The sequence below is a fragment of the Phyllobates terribilis genome, unplaced genomic scaffold (assembly GCF_046119375.1).
Source record: "Phyllobates terribilis strain yellow unplaced genomic scaffold, ASM4611937v1 Scaffold_3__8_contigs__length_932513732, whole genome shotgun sequence".
NCBI lineage: Eukaryota > Metazoa > Chordata > Amphibia > Anura > Dendrobatidae > Phyllobates > Phyllobates terribilis.
In genome coordinates, this window is record NW_027362763.1 from 104,838,593 (window position 1) to 104,861,463 (window position 22,871).

The window sequence follows — 22,871 nt, forward strand, 5'->3', positions numbered from 1 at the left end:
GTTCTCGGAATTCTGCTGAAGTTTAAAAATGCTTTGCAACACTTCTATTGTTCTCGGAATATTATTATTTTTTTAAATCAGTCTGTAGAACTCTCCCATTGTCCTCAGAATTCTGCTGAAGTTTATCAATGCTTTGGAATTCTTCCATTGTTCTCGGAATTCTGCTGAAGTTTAAAAATGCTTTGTAATTCTTCCATTGTTCTCGGAATTCTGCTGTTGTTCAACAGTGGTTTGGAACTCTTCCATTGTTCTCGGAATTCCGCTAAAGTTTAAAAAGGCTTTGGAACTCTTCCATTGTTCTCGGAATTCCGCTTATGTTTAACATTGTTTTGGAACTCTACCATTGTCCCCGGCATTCTGCTGAAGTTTAAAAATGCTTTGTAACTCTTCCATTGTACTCGGAATTCCGCTGATGTTTAGCAGTGCTTTGGAACTCTTCCATTGTTCTCGGAATTCCGCTGATGTTTAGCAATGCTTTGGAACTCTTCCATTATTCTCGGAATTCCGCTTATGTTTAACATTGCTTTGGAACTCTACCATTGTTCTCGGCATTCTGCTGAAGTTTAAAAATGCTTTGGAACTCTTCCATTGTTCTCGGAACTCCGCTGAAGTTTAACAATGTTTTGGAACACTTACATAGTTTCTCGGAATTCCGCTGAAGTTTAAAAATTCTTTGGAACTCTTCCATTGTTCTCGGAATTTTGCTGTTGTTTAAAAATGCTTTGGAACTCTTCCATTGTTCTCGGAATTTCGCTGTTGTTTAACAATGCTTTGGAACTCTTCCATTGTTCTCGGAATTCTGCTGAAGTTTAAAAATGCTTTGGAAATCTTTCATTGTTCTCGGAATTCTGCTAATGTTTAACAATGCTTTGGAACTCTTCCATTGCTTTCGGAATGTTATTTTTATTAATCAGTCTGTAGAACTCTCCCATTGTTCTCAGAATTCTTCTGAAGTTTAAAAATGCTTTGGAACTCTTCTATTGTTCTCGAAATGTTATTTTTTTTTTAATTAGTCTGTAGAACTCTCCCATAGTTCTCAGAATTCTGCTGAAGTTTAACAATGCTTTGGAACTCTTCCATTGTTCACGGAATTCCGTTGAAGTTTAAAAATACTTTGGAACTCTTCCTATGTTCTCGGAATTCCGCTTATGTTTAACAATGCTTTGGAACTCTTCCATTTTTCTCGACATTCCGCTGAAATTTAAAAATGCTTTGGAACTCTTCCATTGTTCTAGGAATTCTGCTGAAGTTTAAAAATGCTTTGGAACTCTTCCATTGTTCTCGGAATTCCCCTGAAGTTTAAAAATGCTTTGGAACACTTCCATTGTTCTTGGAATTCTGCTTACGATTAACATTGCTTTGGAACTCTACCATTGCTCTTGTCATTCTGCTGAAGTTTAAAAATGCTTTGGAACTCTTCCATTGTTCTCGGAATTCCACTGAAGTTTAACAATGCTTTGGAACTCTTCCATTGTTTTCGGAATTCTGCTGATGTTTAACAGTGCTTTTTAACTCTTCCATTGTTCTTGGAATTCTGCTGAAGTTTAAAAATTTATTGGAACTTTTCCATTGTTCTTGGAATTCCGCTGATGTTTAGCAATGCTTTGGTACTTTTCCATTATTCTCGGAATTCCGCTGAAGTTTAAAAATGCTTTGGAACTCTTCCATTGTTCTCGGAATTCTGCTGAAGTTTAAAAATTCTTTGGAACTCTTCCATTGTTCTCAGAATTTTGCTGTTGTTTAAAAATTCTTTGAAACTCTTCCAATGTTCTCAAAATTTCTCTGAAGTTTAAAAATGCTTTGGAACTCTTCCATTGTTCTTGGAATTCCGTTGTTGTTCATCAATGCTTTGGAACTCTTTCATTGTTCTCAGAATTCTGCTGAAGTTTAAAAATGCTTTGGAACTCTTCCATTGTTCTCGGAATTCTGCTGATAATTAACAATGCTTTGGAACTCTTCCATTGTTCTCGGAATGTTATTTTTTTTTAAATCAGTCTGTAGAACTCTCCCATTGTTCTCAGAATTCTGCTGAAGTTTAAAAATGCTTTGGAACTCTTCTTTTGTTCTCGGAATGTTATTTTTTTTTAAATCAGTCTGTAGAATTCTCCCATTGTTCTCAGAACTCTGCTGAAGTTTAACAATGCTTTGGAACGCTTCCATTATTCACGGAATACAGTTGACGTTTAAAAATACTTTGGAACTCTTCCATTGTTCTCGGAATTCTGCTTATGTTCAACAATGCTTTGGAACTCTTCCATTGTTCTCGGAATTCTGCTTACATTTAACATTGCTTTGGATCTCTACCATTGCTCTTGTCATTCTGCTGAAGTTTAAAAATGCTTTGGAACTCTTCCATTGTTCTCGGAATTCCGCTGAAGTTTAACAATGCTTTGGAACTCTTCCATTGTTCTCGGAATTCTGCTGATTCTTAACAGTGATTTGGAACTCTTCCATTGTTCTTGGAATTCTGCTGAAGTTTAAAAAATTTTTGGAACTTTTCTATTGTTCTTGGAATTCCGCTGATGTTTAGCAATGCTTTGGAACTTTTCCATTATTCTCGGAATTCCGCTGAAGTTTAAAAATGCTTTGGAACTCTTCCATTGTTCTTGGAATTCCGTTGTTGTTTAACAATGCTTTGGAACTCTTCCATTGTTCTCAGAATTCTGCTGAAGTTTAAAAATGCTTTGAAACTTTTCCATTGTTCTCGGAATTCTGCTGATAATTAACAATGCTTTGGAACTCTTCCATTGTTCTCGGAATGTTATTTTTTTTTTAAATCAGTCTGTAGAACTCTCCCATTGTTCTCAGAATTCTGTTGAGGTTTAAAAATGCTTTGGAACTCTTCTATTGTTCTCGGAATGTTATTTTTTTTTAAATCAGTCTGTAGAATTCTCCCATTGTTCTCGGAATTCTGCTGAAGTTTAAAAATGCTTTGGAACTCTTCCATTGTTCTCAGAATTCCTCTGAAGTTTAAAAATGCTTTGGAACTCTTACATTGTTCTGGGAAATATGTTGAAGTTTAAGAATGACTTGGAACTCTTCCATTGTTCACGGAATTCCGTTGAAGTTTAATAGTGCTTTGGAACTCTTCCATTGTTCTCGGAATTCCGATTATGTTTAACAATGCTTTGGAACTCTTCCATTTTTCTCGTAATTCCGCTGAAGTTTAAAAATGCTTTGGAACTCTTCCATTGCTCTCGGAATTCCGCTGAAGTTTATCAATGCTTTGGAAATCTTCCATTGTTCTCGGAATTCTGCTGAAGTTTAAAAATGCTTTGGAACTCTTCCATTTTTCTAGAAATTCTGCTGATGTTTAAAAATGCTTTGGAACTCTTCCATTGTTAACGGAAATCCGCTGAAGTTTAAAAGTGCATTGGAACTCTTCCATTGTTCTCAGAATTCCACTGAAGTTTAAAAATGCTTTGGAACTCTTCCATTGTTCTCGGAATTCCGCTGATGTTTAACAATGCTTTGGAAAACTTCCAATGTTCTCGGAATTCCGCTGAAGTTTAAAAATGCTTTGGAACTCTTCCATTGTTCTGGGAATTATGTTGACGTTTCACAATGTTTTGGAACTCTTTCATTGTTCACGGAATTCCGTTAAAGTTTAAAAGTGCTTTGGAACTCTTCCATTGTTCTCGGAATTCCGGTTATGTTTAACAATGCTTTGGAAATCTTCCATTGTTCTAGGAATTCTGCTGAAGTTTAAAAATGGTTTGGAACTCTTCCATTGTTCTCGGAATTCTGCTGAAGTTTAAAAATGCTTTGGAACTCTTCCATTGTTCTCGGAATTCTGCTGAAGTTTAAAAATGCTTTGGAACTCTTCCATTGTTCTCGGAATTCTTCTGAAGTTAAAAAATGCTTTGGAAATCTTCCATTGTTCTCGGAATTCCGCTGATGTTTAACAATGCTTTGGAACACTTCCATTGTTCTCGGAATTCCGCTGAAGTTTAAAAATGCTTTGGAACTCTTCCATTGTTCTGGGAAATATGTTGAAGTTTAACAATGCTTTGGAACTCTTCCATTGTTCTCGTAATTCCGCTGAAGCTTAAAAATGCTTTGGAACTCTTCCATTGCTCTGGGAATTCCGCTGAAGTTTAAAAATGCTTTGGAACTCTTCCATTGTTATCGGAAATCCGCTGAAGTTTAAAAGTGCATTGGAACTCTTCCATTGTTCTCAGAATTTTGCTGTTGTTTAAAAATTCTTTGAAACTCTTCCAATGTTCTCAAAATTTCTCTGAAGTTTAAAAATGCTTTGGAACTCTTCCATTGTTCTTGGAATTCCGTTGTTGTTCATCAATGCTTTGGAACTCTTTCATTGTTCTCAGAATTCTGCTGAAGTTTAAAAATGCTTTGGAACTCTTCCATTGTTCTCGGAATTCTGCTTATAATTAACAATGCTTTGGAACTCTTCCATTGTTCTCGGAATGTTATTTTTTTTTTCAAATCAGTCTGTAGAACTCTCCCATTGTTCTCAGAATTCTGCTGAAGTTTAAAAATGCTTTGGAACTCTTCTATTGTTCTCGGAATGTTATTTTTTTTTAAATCAGTCTGTAGAATTTTCCCATTGTTCTCAGAACTCTGCTGAAGTTTAACAATGCTTTGGAACTCTTCCATTATTCACGGAATACCGTTGACGTTTAAAAATACTTTGGAACTTTTCCATTGTTCTCGCAATTCCGCTGAAGTTCAGCAACGCTTTGCAACTTTTCCATTGTTCTCGGAATTCTGCTGAAGTTTAAAAATGCTTTGGAACTCTTCCATTGTTCTCGGAATTCTGCTGAAGTTTAAAATTGGTTTGGAACTCTTCCATTGTTCTCAGATTGCTGCTGAAGTTTAAAAATGATTTGCAACTCATATATTGTTCTCAGAATGTTATTTTTTTTTAAATCAGATTGTAGAACTCTCCCATTGTTCTCAGAATTCTGCTGAAATTTAACAATGCTTTGGAATTCTTCCATTGTTCTCGGAATTCTGCTGAAGTTTAAAAATGCTTTGGAACTCTTCCATTGCTTTCGGAATGTTATTTTTATTAATCAGTCTGTAGAACTCTCCCATTGTTCTCAGAATTCTTCTGAAGTTTAAAAATGCTTTGGAACTCTTCTATTGTTCTCGAAATGTTATTTTTTTTTAAATTAGTCTGTAGAACTCTCCCATAGTTCTCAGAATTCTGCTGAAGTTTAACAATGCTTTGGAACTCTTCCATTGTTCACGGAATTCCGTTGAAGTTTAAAAATACTTTGGAACTCTTCCTATGTTCTCGGAATTCCGCTTATGTTTAACAATGCTTTGGAACTCTTCCATTTTTCTCGACATTCCGCTGAAATTTAAAAATGCTTTGGAACTCTTCCATTGTTCTAGGAATTCTGCTGAAGTTTAAAAATGCTTTGGAACTCTTCCATTGTTCTCAGAATTCCGCTGAAGTTTAAAAATGCTTTGGAACACTTCCATTGTTCTTGGAATTCTGCTTACGATTAACATTGCTTTGGAACTCTACCATTGCTCTTGTCAATCTGCTGAAGTTTAAAAATGCTTTGGAACTCTTCCATTGTTCTCGGAATTCCACTGAAGTTTAACAATGCTTTGGAACTCTTCCATTATTCTCGGAATTCCGCTGAAGTTTAAAAATGCTTTGGAACTCTTCCATTGTTCTCGGAATTCTGCTGAAGTTTAAAAATTCTTTGGAACTCTTCCATTGTTCTCAGAATTTTGCTGTTGTTTAAAAATTCTTTGAAAATCTTCCAATGTTCTCAAAATTTCTCTGAAGTTTAAAAATGCTTTGGAACTCTTCCATTGTTCTTGGAATTCCGTTGTTGTTCATCAATGCTTTGGAACTCTTTCATTGTTCTCAGAATTCTGCTGAAGTTTAAAAATGCTTTGGAACTCTTCCATTGTTCTTGGAATTCTGCTGATAATTAACAATGCTTTGGAACTCTTCCATTGTTCTCGGAATGTTATTTTTTTTTTAAATCAGTCTGTAGAACTCTCCCATTGTTCTCAGAATTCTGCTGAAGTTTAAAAATGCTTTGGAACTCTTCTATTGTTCTCGGAATGTTATTTTTTTTTTAAATCAGTCTGTAGAACTCTCCCATTGTTCTCAGAATTCTGCTGAAGTTTAACAATGCTTTGGAACTCTCCATTGTTCACGGAATTCCGTTGAAGTTTAAAAATACTTTGGAACTCTTCCTATGTTCTCGGAATTCCGCTTATGTTTAACAATGCTTTGGAACTCTTCCATTGTTCTCGACATTCCGCTGAAATTTAAAAATGCTTTGGAACTCTTCCATTGTTCTAGGAATTCTGCTGAAGTTTAAAAATGCTTTGGAACTCTTCCATTGTTCTTGGAATTCCTCTTATGCTTAATATTGCTTTGGAACTCTTCCATTTTTCTCGGAATTCCGCTGAAGTTTTAAAATGCTTTGGAACTCTTCAATTGTTCTCATAATTCTGTTGAAATTTAAAAATGCTTTGGAACTCTTCCATTGTTCTCAGAATGTTATTTTTATTAATCAGTCTGTAGAACTCTCCCATTGTTCTCAGAATTCTGCTGAAGTTTAAAAATGCTTTGGAACCCTTCTATTGTTCTCGGAATGTTATTTTTTTAAAAAATCAGTCTGTAGAATTCTCCAATTGTTCTGAGAATTCTGCTGAAGTTTAAAAATGGCTTGGAACTCTACCATTGTTCTCGGAATTCCGCTTATATTTAACAATGCTTTGGAACTCTTCCATTGTTCTCGGCATTCCGCTGAAATTTAAAAATGCTTTGGAACTCTTCCATTGTTCTCGGAATTCTGCTGAAGTTTAAAAATGCTTTGGAACTCTTCCATTGTTCTTGTAATTCTGCTGAAGTTTAAAAATGCTTGGGATTTCTTCCATTTTTCTCAGAATTCCGCTGTTGTTTAAAAGTGCTTTGGATCTTTTACATTGTTCTCGGAATTAAGCTGAAGTTTAAAAATGCTTTGGAACTCTTCCATTGTTCTCGGAATTCTGCTTATTTTTAACATTGCATTGGAATTCTTCCATTGTTCTCGGAATTCTACTGAAGGTTAAAAATGCTTTGGAACTCTTCCATTGTTCTCTTAATTCTGCTGATGTTTAAAAATCCTTTGGAACTCTTCCATTGTTCTCGGAATTCCGCTTATGTTTAATATTGTTTTGGAACTCTACCATTGTCGTCGGCATTCTGCTGAAGTTTAAACATGCTTTGTAACTCTTCCATTGTTCTCGGAATTCCACTGAAGTTTAACAATGCTTTGGAACTCTTGCATTGTTTTCGGAATTACGCTGATGTTTAACAATGCTTTGGAACTTTTCCATTGTTCTTGGAATTCTGCTGAAGTTTAAAAATTTTTTGGAACTCTTTCATTGTTCTCGGAATTCCGCTGATGTTTAGCAGTGCTTTGGAACTCTTCCATTGTTCTCGGAATTCCGCTGATATTTAGTAATGCTTTGGAACTCTTCCATTATTCTCGGAATTCCGCTTATGTTTAACATTGCTTTGGAACTCGACCATTGTTCTCGGCATTCTGCTGAAGTTTAAAAATGATTTGGAACTCTTCCATTGTTCTCGGAATGTTATTTTTATTAATCAGTCTGTAGAACTCTCCCATTGTTCTCAGAATTCTGCTGAAGTTTAAAAATGCTTTGGAACTCTTCTATTGTTCTCGAAATGTTATTTTTTTTTAAATTAGTCTGTAGAACTCTCCCTTTGTTCTCAGAATTCTGCTGAAGTTTAACAATGCTTTGGAACTCTCCATTGTTCACGGAATTCCGTTGAAGTTTAAAAATACTTTGGAACTCTTCCTATGTTCTCGGAATTCCGCTTATGTTTAACAATGCTTTGGAACTCTTCCATTGTTCTCGACATTCCGCTGAAATTTAAAAATGCTTTGGAACTCTTCCATTGTTCTAGGAATTCTGCTGAAGTTTAAAAATGCTTTGGAACTCTTCCATTGTTCTTGGAATTCCTCTTATGCTTAATATTGCTTTGGAACTCTTCCATTTTTCTCGGAATTCCGATGAAGTTTTAAAATGCTTTGGAACTCTTCAATTGTTCTCATAATTCTGTTGAAATTTAAAAATGCTTTGGAACTCTTCCATTGTTCTCAGAATGTTATTTTTATTAATCAGTCTGTAGAACTCTCCCATTGTTCTCAGAATTCTGCTGAAGTTTAAAAATGCTTTGGAACCCTTCTATTGTTCTCGGAATGTTATTTTTTTTAAAAATCAGTCTGTAGAATTCTCCAATTGTTCTCAGAATTCTGCTGAAGTTTAAAAATGGCTTGGAACTCTACCATTGTTCTCGGAATTCCGCTTATATTTAACAATGCTTTGGAACTCTTCCATTGTTCTCGGCATTCCGCTGAAATTTAAAAATGCTTTGGAACTCTTCCATTGTTCTCTGAATTCTGCTGAAGTTTAAAAATGCTTTGGAACTCTTCCATTGTTCTTGGAATTCTGCTGAAGTTTAAAAATGCTTGGGATTTCTTCCATTTTTCTCAGAATTCCGCTGTTGTTTAAAAGTGCTTTGGATCTTTTCCATTGTTCTCGGAATTAAGCTGAAGTTTAAAAATGCTTTGGAACTCTTCCATTGTTCTCGGAATTCTGCTTATGTTTAACATTGCATTGGAATTCTTCCATTGTTCTCGGAATTCTACTGAAGGTTAAAAATGCTTTGGAACTCTTCCATTGTTCTCTTAATTCTGCTGATGTTTAAAAATCCTTTGGAACTCTTTCATTGTTCTCGGAATTCCGCTGAAGCTTGAAAATGCTTTTGAACTCTTCCATTTTTCTAGAATTTCCGCTGATGTTTAAAAATGCTTTGGAACTCTTCCATTGTTCTCGGAAATCCGCTCAAGTTTAAAAGTGCTTTGGAACTCTTACATTGTTCTCAGAATTCCACTGAAGTTTAAAAATACTTTGGAACTCTTCCATTGTTCTTGGAATTCCGCTGAAGTTTAAAAATGCTTTGGATCTCTTCCATTGTTCTCGGAATTCCGCTGAAGCTTAAAAATTCTTTGGAACTCTTCTATTGTCCTCGGAATTTCGCTGTTGTTTAAAAATGCTTTGGAACTCTTCCATTGTTCTCGGAATTTCAGAGAGGTTTAAAAATGTTTTGGAACTCTTCCATTGTTCTCAAAATTCTGCTGGTATTTAACAATTGTTTGGAAATCTTCCATTGTTCTCATAATTCTGCTGAAGTTTAAAAATGGTTTTGAACTCTTCCATTGTTCTCGTAATTCTGCTTAAGTTTAACAATGCTTTGGAACTCGTACATTGTTCACGGAATTCCGTTGAAGTTTAAAAATGCTTTGGAACTCTTCCATTGTTCTCGCAATTCCGCTGAAGTTTAACAATGCTTTGGAACTCTTCCATTGTTCTCGGAATTCCGCTGAAGTTTAAAAATGCTTTGGAATTCTTCCATTGTTCTCGGAATTCCGCTGTTGTTCATCAGTGGTTTGGAACTCTTCCATTGTTCTCGGAATTCCGCTGAAGTTTAAGAATGCCTTGGAACTCTTCCATTGTTCTCGGAATTCCGCTTATGTTTAATATTGGTTTGGAACTCTACCATTGTCGTCGGCATTCTGCTGAAGTTTAAAAATGCTTTGTAACTCTTCCATTGTTCTCGGAATTCCACTGAATTTTAACAATGCTTTGGAACTCTTGCATTGTTTTCGGAATTACGCTGATGTTTAACAATGCTTTGGAACTTTTCCATTGTTCTTGGAATTCTGCTGAAGTTTAAAAATTTTTTGGAACTCTTTCATTGTTCTCGGAATTCCGCTGATGTTTAGCAGTGCTTTGGAACTCTTCCATTGTTCTCGGAATTCCGCTGATATTTAGCAATGCTTTGGAACTCTTCCATTATTCTCGGAATTCCGCTTATGTTTAACATTGCTTTGGAACTCTACCATTGTTCTCGGCATTCTGCTGAAGTTTAAAAATGCTTTGGAACTCTTCCATTGTTCTCGGAACTCCGCTGAAGTTTAACAATGTTTTGGAAAACTTCCATTGTTCTCGGAATTCCGCTGATGTTTAGCAGTGCTTTGGAACTCTTCCATTGTTCTCGGAATTCCGCTGATATTTAGCAATGCTTTGGAACTCTTCCATTATTCTCGGAATTCCGCTTATGTTTAACATTGCTTTGGAACTCTACCATTGTTCTCGGCATTCTGCTGAAGTTTAAAAATGCTTTGGAACTCTTCCATTGTTCTCGGAACTCCGCTGAAGTTTAACAATGTTTTGGAAAACTTCCATTGTTCTCGGAATTCCGCTGAAGTTTAAAAATTCTTTGGAACTCTTCCATTGTTCTCGGAATTTTGCTGTTGATTAAAAATGCTTTGGAACTCTTCCATTGTTCTCAGAATTTCGCTGTTGTTTAACAATGCTTTGGAACTCTTCCATTGTTCTCGGATTTCTGCTGAAGTTTAAAAATGCTTTGGAAATCTTTCATTGTTCTCGGAATTCTGCTGATGTTTAACAATGCTTTGGAACTCTTCCATTGTTCTCGGAATGTTATTTTTATTAATCAGTCTGTAGAACTCTCCCATTGTTCTCAGAATTCTGCTGAAGTTTAAAAATGCTTTGGAACTCTTCTATTGTTCTCGAAATGTTATTTTTTTTTAAATTAGTCTGTAGAACTCTCCCATTGTTCTCAGAATTCTGCTGAAGTTTAACAATGCTTTGGAACTCTTCCATTGTTCACGGAATTCCGTTGAAGTTTAAAAATACTTTGGAACTCTTCCTACGTTCTCGGAATTCCGCTTATGTTTAACAATGCTTTGGAACTCTTACATTGTTCTCAGAATTCCACTGAAGTTTAAAAATACTTTGGAACTCTTCCATTGTTCTTGGAATTCCGCTGAAGTTTAAAAATGCTTTGGATCTCTTCCATTGTTCTCGGAATTCCGCTGAAGCTTAAAAATTCTTTGGAACTCTTCTATTGTTCTCGGAATTTCGCTGTTGTTTAAAAATGCTTTGGAACTCTTCCATTGTTCTCGGAATTTCAGAGAGGTTTAAAAATGTTTTGGAACTCTTCCATTGTTCTCGTTAGTCTGCTTTAGTTTAAAAATGCTTTGGAACTCTTCCATTGTTCTCAAAATTCTGCTGATATTTAACAATGCTTTGGAAATCTTCCATTGTTCTCATAATTCTGCTGAAGTTTAAAATGGTTTTGAACTCTTCCATTGTTCTCGTAATTCTGCTTAAGTTTAACAATGCTTTGGAACTCGTACATTGTTCACGGAATTCCGTTGAAGTTTAAAAATGCTTTGGAACTCTTCCAATGTTCTTGGAATTCTGCTTACGTTTAACAATGCTTTGGAACTCTACCATTGCTCTTGTCATTCTGCTGAAGTTTAAAAATGCTTTGGAACTCTTCCATTGTTGTCGGAATTACGCTGAAGTTTAACAATGCTTTGGAACTCTTCCATTGTTCTCGTAATTCTGCTGATGTTTAACAGTGCTTTTGATCTCTTCCATTGCTCTTGGAATTCTGCTGAAGTTTAAAAAATTTTTGGAACTTTTCCATTGTTGTTGGAATTCCGCTGATGTTTAGCAATGCTTTGGAACTTTTCCATTTTTCTCGAAATTCCGCTGAAGTTTAAAAATGCTTTGGAACTCTTCCATTGTTCTCGGAATTCTGCTGAAGTTTAAAAATTCTTTGGAACTCTTCCATTGTTCTCGGAATTTTGCTGTTGTTTAAAAATTCTTTGAAACTCTTCCATTGTTCTCGGAATTCTGTTGATAATTAACAATGCTTTGGAACTCTTCCATTGTTCTCGGAATGTTATTTTTTTTTAAATCAGTCTGTAGAATTCTCAAATTGTTCTCAGAACTCTGCTGAAGTTTAACAATGCTTTGGAACTCTTCGGTTATTCACGGAATACCGTTGACGTTTAAAAATACTTTGGAACTCTTCCATTGTTCTCGGAATTCCACTTATGTTTAACAATGCTTTGGAACTCTTCCATTGTTTTCGGCATTCCTCTGAAATTTAAAAATGCTTTGGAACTCTTCCATTGTTCTCGCAATTCCGCTGAAGGTTAGCAACGCTTTGCAACTTTTCCATTGTTCTCGGAATTGTGCTGAAGTTTAAAAATGCTTTGGAACTCTTCCATTGCTCTGGGAATTCCGCTGAAGTTTAAAAATGCTTTGGATCTCTTTCATTGTTCTCGGAATTCCGCTGATGTTTAAAAATGCTTTTGAACACTTCCATTGTTCTCGGAATTCCGCTGAAGTTTAAAAATGCTTTGGAACTCTTACATTGTTCTGGGAAATATGTTGAAGTTTAACAATGCCTTGGAACTCTTCCATTGTTCACGGAATTCCGTTGAAGTTTAATAGTGCTTTGGAACTCTTCCATTGTTTTCGGAATTCCGATTATGTTTAACAATGCTTTGGAACACTTCCATTGTTCTCGTAATTCCGCTGAAGCTTGACAATGCTTTGGAACTCTTCCATTTTTCTAGAAATTCCGCTGATGTTTAAAAATGCTTTGGAACTCTTCCATTGTTCTCGGAAATCCGCTCAAGTTTAAAAGTGCTTTGGAACTCTTCCATTGTTCTCAGAATTCCACTGAAGTTTAAAAATACTTTGGAACTCTTCCATTGTTCTTGGAATTCCGCTGAAGTTTAAAAATGCTTTGGAACTCTTCCATTGTTCTCGGAATTCCGCTGAAGCTTAAAAATTCTTTGGAACTCTTCCATTGTTCTCAGAATGCTGCTGAAGTTTAAAAATGCTTTGCAACTCATATATTGTTCTCAGAATGTTATTTTTTTTTAAATCAGATTTTTCGAACTCTTCCATTGTTCTCGGAATTCTGCTGAAGTTTAAAAATTCTTTGGAACTCTTCCATTGTTCTCAGAATTTTGCTGTTGTTTAAAAATTCTTTGAAACTCTTCCAATGTTCTCAAAATTTCTCTGAAGTTTAAAAATGCTTTGGAACTCTTCCATTGTTCTTGGAATTCCGTTGTTGTTCATCAATGCTTTGGAACTCTTCCATTGTTCTCGGAATTCTGCTGATAATTAACAATGCTTTGGAACTCTTCCATTGTTCTCGGAATGTTATTTTTTTTTTAAATCAGTCTGTAGAACTCTCCCATTGTTCTCAGAATTCTGCTGAAGTTTAAAAATGCTTTGGAACTCTTCTATTGTTCTCGGAATGTTATTTTTTTTTAAATCAGTCTGTAGAATTCTCCCATTGTTCTCAGAACTCTGCTGAAGTTTAACAATGCTTTGGAACTCTTCCATTATTCACGGAATACCGTTGACGTTTAAAAATACTTTGGAACTCTTCCATTGTTCTCGGAATTCCGCTTATGTTCAACAATGCTTTGGAACTCTTCCATTATTTTCGGCATTCCTCTGAAATTTAAAAATGCTTTGGAACTTTTCCATTGTTCTCGCAATTCCGCTGAAGTTTAGCAACGCTTTGCAACTTTTCCATTGTTCTCGGAAGTCTGCTGAAGTTTAAAAATGCTTTGGAACTCTTCCATTGTTCTCGGAATTCTGCTGAAGTTTAAAATTGGTTTGGAACTCTTCCATTGTTCTCAGAATGCTGCTGAAGTTTAAAAATGCTTTGGAATTCTTCCATTGTTCTCGGAATTCTGCTGAAGTTTAAAAATGCTTTGGAACACTTCTATTGTTCTCGGAATATTATTATTTTTTTAAATCAGTCTGTAGAACTCTCCCATTGTCCTCAGAATTCTGCTGAAGTTTATCAATGCTTTGGAATTCTTCCATTGTTCTCGGAATTCTGCTGAAGTTTAAAAATGCTTTGGAATTCTTCCATTGTTCTCGGAATTCCGCTGTTGTTCAACAGTGGTTTGGAACTCTTCCATTGTTCTCGGAATTCCGCTAAAGTTTAAAAAGGCTTTGGAACGATTCCATTGTTCTCGGAATTCCGCTTATGTTTAACATTGTTTTGGAACTCTACCATTGTCCTCGGCATTCTGCTGAAGTTTAAAAATGCGTTGTAACTCTTCCATTGTACTCGGAATTCCGCTGATGTTTAGCAGTGCTTTGGAACTCTTCCATTGTTCTCGGAATTCCGCTTATGTTTAACATTGCTTTGGAACTCTACCATTGTTCTCGGCATTCTGCTGAAGTTTAAAAATGCTTTGGAACTCTTCCATTGTTCTCGGAACTCCGCTGAAGTTTAACAATGTTTTGGAACACTTACATTGTTTCTCGGAATTCCGCTGAAGTTTAAAAATTCTTTGGAACTCTTCCATTGTTCTCGGAATTTTGCTGTTGTTTAAAAATGCTTTGGAACTCTTCCATTGTTCTCGGAATTTCGCTGTTGTTTAACAATGCTTTGGAACTCTTCCATTGTTCTCGGAATTCTGCTGAAGTTTAAAAATGCTTTGGAAATCTTTCATTGTTCTCGGAATTCTGCTGATGTTTAACAATGCTTTGGAACTCTTCCATTGCTTTCGGAATGTTATTTTTATTAATCAGTCTGTAGAACTCTCCCATTGTTCTCAGAATTCTTCTGAAGTTTAAAAATGCTTTGGAACTCTTCTATTGTTCTCGAAATGTTATTTTTTTTTAAATTAGTCTGTAGAACTCTCCCATAGTTCTCAGAATTCTGCTGAAGTTTAACAATGCTTTGGAACTCTTCCATTGTTCACGGAATTCCGTTGAAGTTTAAAAATACTTTGGAACTCTTCCTATGTTCTCGGAATTCCGCTTATGTTTAACAATGCTTTGGAACTCTTCCATTTTTCTCGACATTCCGCTGAAATTTAAAAATGCTTTGGAACTCTTCCATTGTTCTAGGAATTCTGCTGAAGTTTAAAAATGCTTTGGAACTCTTCCATTGTTCTAGGAATTCCGCTGAAGTTTAAAAATGCTTTGGAACACTTCCATTGTTCTTGGAATTCTGCTTACGATTAACATTGCTTTGGAACTCTACCATTGCTCTTGTCAATCTGCTGAAGTTTAAAAATGCTTTGGAACTCTTCCATTGTTCTCGGAATTCCACTGAAGTTTAACAATGCTTTGGAACTCTTCCATTGTTTTCGGAATTCTGTTTAACAGTGCTTTTTAACTCTTCCATTGTTCTTGGAATTCTGCTGAAGTTTAAAAATTTATTGGAACTTTTCCATTGTTCTTGGAATTCCGCTGATGTTTAGCAATGCTTTGGAACTTTTCCATTATTCTCGGAATTCCGCTGAAGTTTAAAAATGCTTTGGAACTCTTCCATTGTTCTCGGAATTCTGCTGAAGTTTAAAAATTCTTTGGAACTCTTCCATTGTTCTCAGAATTTTGCTGTTGTTTAAAAATTCTTTGAAAATCTTCCAATGTTCTCAAAATTTCTCTGAAGTTTAAAAATGCTTTGGAACTCTTCCATTGTTCTTGGAATTCCGTTGTTGTTCATCAATGCTTTGGAACTCTTTCATTGTTCTCAGAATTCTGCTGAAGTTTAAAAATGCTTTGGAACTCTTCCATTGTTCTCGGAATTCTGCTGATAATTAACAATGCTTTGGAACTCTTCCATTGTTCTCGGAATGTTATTTTTTTTTTAAATCAGTCTGTAGAACTCTCCCATTGTTCTCAGAATTCTGCTGAAGTTTAAAAATGCTTTGGAACTCTTCTATTGTTCTCGGAATGTTATTTTTTTTTAAATCAGTCTGTAGAATTTTCCCATTGTTCTCAGAACTCTGCTGAAGTTTAACAATGCTTTGGAACTCTTCCATTATTCACGGAATACCGTTGACGTTTAAAAATACTTTGGAACTTTTCCATTGTTCTCGCAATTCCGCTGAAGTTCAGCAACGCTTTGCAACTTTTCCATTGTTCTCGGAATTCTGCTGAAGTTTAAAAATGCTTTGGAACTCTTCCATTGTTCTCGGAATTCTGCTGAAGTTTAAAATTGGTTTGGAACTCTTCCATTGTTCTCAGATTGCTGCTGAAGTTTAAAAATGATTTGCAACTCATATATTGTTCTCAGAATGTTATTTTTTTTTAAATCAGATTGTAGAACTCTCCCATTGTTCTCAGAATTCTGCTGAAGTTTAACAATGCTTTGGAATTCTTCCATTGTTCTCGGAATTCTGCTGAAGTTTAAAAATGCTTTGGAACACTTCTATTGTTCTCGGAATATTATTATTTTTTTAAAATCAGTCTGTAGAACTCTCCCATTGTCCTCAGAATTCTGCTGAAGTTTAACAATGCCTTGGAACTCTTCCATTGTTTACGGAATTCCGTTGAAGTTTAAAAATGCTTTGGAACTCTTCCATTGTTCTCGCAATTCTGCTGAAGTTTAACAATGCTTTGGAACTCTTCCATTGTTCTCGGAATTCCGCTGAAGTTTAAAAATGCCTTGGAACTCTTCCATTGTTCTCGGAATTCCGCTTATGTTTAATATTGTTTTGGAACTCTACCATTGTCGTCGGCATTCTGCTGAAGTTTAAACATGCTTTGTAACTCTTCCATTGTTCTCGGAATTCCACTGAAGTTTAACAATGCTTTGGAACTCTTGCATTGTTTTCGGAATTACGCTGATGTTTAACAATGCTTTGGAACTTTTCCATTGTTCTTGGAATTCTGCTGAAGTTTAAAAATTTTTTGGAACTCTTTCATTGTTCTCGGAATTCCGCTGATGTTTAGCAGTGCTTTGGAACTCTTCCATTGTTCTCGGAATTCCGCTGATATTTAGTAATGCTTTGGAACTCTTCCATTATTCTCGGAATTCCGCTTATGTTTAACATTGCTTTGGAACTCGACCATTGTTCTCGGCATTCTGCTGAAGTTTAAAAATGCTTTGGAACTCTTCCATTGTTCTCGGAACTCCGCTGAAGTTTAACAATGTTTTGGAACACTTCCATTGTTCTCGGAATTCCGCTGAAGTTTAAAAATTCTTTGGAACTCTTCCATTGTTCTCGGAATTTTGCTGTTAATTAAAAATGCTTTGGAACTCTTCCATTGTTCTCAGAATTTCGCTGTTGTTTAACAATGCTTTGGAACTCTTCCATTGTTCTCGGATTTCTGCTGAAGTTTAAAAATGCTTTGGAAATCTTTCATTGTTCTCGGAATTCTGCTGATGTTTAACAATGCTTTGGAACTCTTCCATTGTTCTCGGAATGTTATTTTTATTAATCAGTCTGTAGAACTCTCCCATTGTTCTCAGAATTCTGCTGAAGTTTAAAAATGCTTTGGAACTCTTCTATTGTTCTCGAAATGTTATTTTTTTTTAAATTAGTCTGTAGAACTCTCCCATTGTTCTCAGAATTCTGCTGAAGTTTAACAATGCTTTGGAACTCTCCATTGTTCACGGAATTCCGTTGAAGTTTAAAAATACTTTGGAACTCTTCCTATGTTCTCGGAATTCCGCTTATGTTTAACAATGCTTTGGAACTCTTCCATTGTTCTCGACATTCCGCTGAAATTTAAAAATGCTTTGGAACTCTTCCATTGTTCTAGGAATTCTGCTGAAGTTTAAAAATGCTTTGGAACTCTTCCATTGTTCTTGGAATTCCTCTTATGCTTAATATTGCTTTGGAACTCTTCCATTTTTCTCGGAATTCCGCTGAAGTTTTAAAATGCTTTGGAACTCTTCAATTGTTCTCATAATTCTGTTGAAATTTAAAAATTCTTTGGAACTCTTCTATTGTTCTCGGAATTTCGCTGTTGTTTAAAAATGCTTTGGAACTCTTCCATTGTTCTCGTTATTCTGCTTTAGTTTAAAAATGCTTTGGAACTCTTCCATTTTTCTCAAAATTCTGCTGATATTTAACAATGCTTTGGAAATCTTCCATTGTTCTCATAATTCTGCTGAAGTTTAAAATGGTTTTGAACTCTTCCATTGTTCTCGTAATTCTGCTTAAGTTTAACAATGCTTTGGAACTCGTACATTGTTCACGGAATTCCGTTGAAGTTTAAAAATGCTTTGGAACTCTTCCATTGTTTTCGGATTTCCGCTTATGTTTAACAATGCTTTGAAACTCTTCCATTGTTCTCGGAATTCCGCTGAAGTTTAAAAATGCTTTGGAACACTTCCAATGTTCTTGGAATTCTGCTTACGTTTAACATTGCTTTGGAACTCTACCATTGCTCTTGTCATTCTGCTGAAGTTTAAAAATGCTTTGGAACTTTTCCATTGTTGTTGGAATTCCGCTGATGTTTAGCAATGCTTTGGAACTTTTCCATTTTTCTCGAAATTCCGCTGAAGTTTAAAAATGCTTTGGAACTCTTCCATTGTTCTCGGAATTCTGCTGAAGTTTAAAAATTCTTTGGAACTCTTCCATTGTTCTCGGAATTTTGCTGTTGTTTAAAAATTCTTTGAAACTCTTCCAATGTTCTCAAAATTTCTCTGAAGTTTAAAACTGCTTTGGAACCCTTCCATTGTTCTCGGAATTCCGCTGTTGTTCAACAGTGCTTTGGAACTCTTCCATTGTTCTCGGAATTCCGCTGAAGTTTAAAAATGCTTTGGAACACTTCCAATGTTCTCGGAATTCTGCTTACTTTTAACATTGCTTTGGAACGCTACCATTGCTCTTGTCATTCTGCTGAAGTTTAAAAATGCTTTGGAACTCTTCCATTGTTGTCGGAATTACGCTGAAGTTTAACAATGCTTTGGAACTCTTCCATTGTTCTCGTAATTCTGCTGATGTTTAACAGTGCTTTTGAACTCTTCCATTGCTCTTGGAATTCTGCTGAAGTTTAAAAAATTTTTGGAACTTTTCCATTGTTGTTGGAATTCCGCTGATGTTTAGCAATGCTTTGGAACTTTTCCATTTTTCTCGAAATTCCGCTGAAGTTTAAAAATGCTTTGGAACTCTTCCATTGTCCTCGGAATTCTGCTGAAGTTTAAAAATTCTTTGGAACTCTTCCATTGTTCTCGGAATTTTGCTGTTGTTTAAAAATTCTTTGAAACTCTTCCATTGTTCTCGGAATTCTGTTGATAATTAACAATGCTTTCGAACTCTTCCATTGTTCTCGGAATGTTATTTTTTTTTAAATCAGTCTGTAGAATTCTCCCATTGTTCTCAGAACTCTGCTGAAGTTTAACAATGCTTTGGAACTCTTTGGTTATTCACGGAATACCGTTGACGTTTAAAAATACTTTGGAACTCTTCCATTGTTCTCGGAATTCCACTTATGTTTAACAATGCTTTGGAACTCTTCCATTGTTTTCGGCATTCCTCTGAAATTTAAAAATGCTTTGGAACTCTTCCATTGTTCTCGCAATTCCGCTGAAGGTTAGCAACGCTTTGCAACTTTTCCATTGTTCTCGGAATTGTGCTGAAGTTTAAAAATGCTTTGGAACTCTTCCATTGCTCTGGGAATTCCGCTGAAGTTTAAAAATGCTTTGGAACTCTTCCATTGTTCTCGGAATTCTTCTGAAGTTAAAAAATGCTTTGGAACTCTTTCATTGTTCTCGGAATTCCGCTGATGTTTAAAAATGCTTTTGAACACTTCCATTGTTCTCGGAATTCCGCTGAAGTTTAAAAATGCTTTGGAACTCTTACATTGTTCTGGGAAATATGTTGAAGTTTAACAATGCCTTGGAACTCTTCCATTGTTCACGGAATTCCGTTGAAGTTTAATAGTGCTTTGGAACTCTTCCATTGTTTTCGGAATTCCGATTATGTTTAACAATGCTTTGGAACACTTCCATTGTTCTCGTAATTCCGCTGAAGCTTGACAATGCTTTGGAACTCTTCCATTTTTCTAGAAATTCCGCTGATGTTTAAAAATGCTTTGGAACTCTTCCATTGTTCTCGGAAATCCGCTCAAGTTTAAAAGTGCTTTGGAACTCTTCCATTGTTCTCAGAATTCCACTGAAGTTTAAAAATACTTTGGAACTCTTCCATTGTTCTTGGAATTCCGCTGAAGTTTAAAAATGCTTTGTAACTCTTCCATTGTACTCGGAATTCCGCTGATGTTTAGCAGTGCTTTGGAACTCTACCATTGTTCTCGGAATTCTGCTTATGTTCAACAATGCTTTGTAACTCTTCCATTGTTCTCGGAATTCCACTGAATTTTAACAATGCTTTGGAACTCTTGCATTGTTTTCGGAATTACGCTGATGTTTAACAATGCTTTGGAACTTTTCCATTGTTCTTGGAATTCTGCTGAAGTTTAAAAATTTTTTGGAACTCTTTCATTGTTCTCGGAATTCCGCTGATGTTTAGCAGTGCTTTGGAACTCTTCCATTGTTCTCGGAATTCCGCTGATATTTAGCAATGCTTTGGAACTCTTCCATTATTCTCGGAATTCCGCTTATGTTTAACATTGCTTTGGAACTCTACCATTGTTCTCGGCATTCTGCTGAAGTTTAAAAATGCTTTGGAACTCTTCCATTGTTCTCGGAACTCCGCTGAAGTTTAACAATCTTTTGGAACACTTCCATTGTTCTCGGAATTCCGCTGAAGTTTTAAAAATTCTTTGGAACTCTTCCATTGTTCTCGGAATTTTGCTGTTGATTAAAAATGCTTTGGAACTCTTCCATTGTTCATAGAATTTCGCTGTTGTTTAACAATGCTTTGGAACTCTTCCATTGTTCTCGGATTTCTGCTGAAGTTTAAAAATGCTTTGGAAATCTTTCATTGTTCTCGGAATTCTGCTGATGTTTAACAATGCTTTGGAACTCTTCCATTGTTCTCGGAATGTTATTTTTATTAATCAGTCTGTAGAACTCTCCCATTGTTCTCAGAATTCTGCTGAAGTTTAAAAATGCTTTGGAACTCTTCTATTGTTCTCGAAATGTTATTTTTTTTTAAATTACTCTGTAGAACTCTCCCATTGTTCTCAGAATTCTGCTGAAGTTTAACAAAGCTTTGGAACTCTTCCATTGTTCACGGAATTCCGTTGAAGTTTAAAAATACTTTGGAGCTCTTCCTATGTTCTCGGAATTCCGCTTATGTTTAACAATGCTTTGGAACTCTTACATTGTTCTCGGAATTCCGCTGAAGCTTAAAAATTCTTTGGAACTCTTCTATTGTTCTCGGAATTTCGCTGTTGTTTAAAAATGCTTTGGAACTCTTCCATTGTTCTCGGAATTTCAGAGAGGTTTAAAAATGTTTTGGAACTCTTCCATTGTTCTCGTTATTCTGCTTTAGTTTAAAAATGCTTTGGAACTCTTCCATTTTTCTCAAAATTCTGCTGATATTTAACAATGCTTTGGAAATCTTCCATTGTTCTCATAATTCTGCTGAAGTTTAAAATGGTTTTGAACTCTTCCATTGTTCTCGTAATTCTGCTTAAGTTTAACAATGCTTTGGAACTCGTACATTGTTCACGGAATTCCGTTGAAGTTTAAAAATGCTTTGGAACTCTTCCATTGTTTTCGGAATTCCGCTTATCTTTAACAATGCTTTGAAACTCTTCCATTGTTCTCGGAATTCCGCTGAAGTTTAAAAATGCTTTGGAACACTTCCAATGTTCTTGGAATTCTGCTTACGTTTAACATTGCTTTGGAACTCTACCATTGCTCTTGTCATTCTGCTGAAGTTTAAAAATGCTTTGGAACTCTTCCATTGTTGTCGGAATTACGCTGAAGTTTAACAATGCTTTGGAACTCTTCCATTGTTCTCGTAATTCTGCTGATGTTTAACAGTGCTTTTGATCTCTTCCATTGCTCTTGGAATTCTGCTGAAGTTTAAAAAATTTTTGGAACTTTTCCATTGTTGTTGGAATTCCGCTGATGTTTAGCAATGCTTTGGAACTTTTCCATTTTTCTCGAAATTCCGCTGAAGTTTAAAAATGCTTTGGAACTCTTTCATTGTTCTCGGAATTCTGCTGAAGTTTAAAAATTCTTTGGAACTCTTCCATTGTTCTCGGAATTTTGCTGTTGTTTAAAAATTCTTTGAAACTCTGCCAATGTTCTCAAAATTTCTCTGAAGTTTAAAAATGCTTTGGAACCCTTCCATTGTTCTCGGAATTCCGCTGTTGTTCAACAGTGCTTTGGAACTCTTCCATTGTTCTCGGAATTCCGCTGAAGTTTAAAAATGCTTTGGAACACTTCCAATGTTCTCGGAATTCTGCTTACTTTTAACATTGCTTTGGAACTCTACCATTGCTCTTGTCATTCTGCTGAAGTTTAAAAATGCTTTGGAACTCTTCCATTGTTGTCGGAATTACGCTGAAGTTTAACAATGCTTTGGAACTCTTCCATTGTTCTTGGAATTCTGCTGAAGTTTAAAAAATTTTTGGAACTTTTCCATTGTTGTTGGAATTCCGCTGATGTTTAGCAATGCTTTGGAACTTTTCCATTTTTCTCGAAATTCCGCTGAAGTTTAAAAATGCTTTGGAACTCTTCCATTGTTCTCGGAATTCTGCTGAAGTTTAAAAATTCTTTGGAACTCTTCCATTGTTCTCGGAATTTTGCTGTTGTTTAAAAATTCTTTGAAACTCTTCCATTGTTCTCGGAATTCTGTTGATAATTAACAATGCTTTGGAACTCTTCCATTGTTCTCGGAATGTTATTTTTTTTTAAATCAGTCTGTAGAATTCTCCCATTGTTCTCAGAACTCTGCTGAAGTTTAACAATGCTTTGGAACTCTTCGGTTATTCACGGAATACCGTTGACGTTTAAAAATACTTTGGAACTCTTCCATTGCTCTCGGAATTCCACTTATGTTTAACAATGCTTTGGAACTCTTCCATTGTTTTCGGCATTCCTCTGAAATTTAAAAATGCTTTGGAACTCTTCCATTGTTCTCGCAATTCCGCTGAAGGTTAGCAACGCTTTGCAACTTTTCCATTGTTCTCGGAATTGTGCTGAAGTTTAAAAATGCTTTGGAACTCTTCCATTGCTCTGGGAATTCCGCTGAAGTTTAAAAATGCTTTGGAACTCTTCCATTGTTCTCGGAATTCTTCTGAAGTTAAAAAATGCTTTGGAACTCTTTCATTGTTCTCGGAAT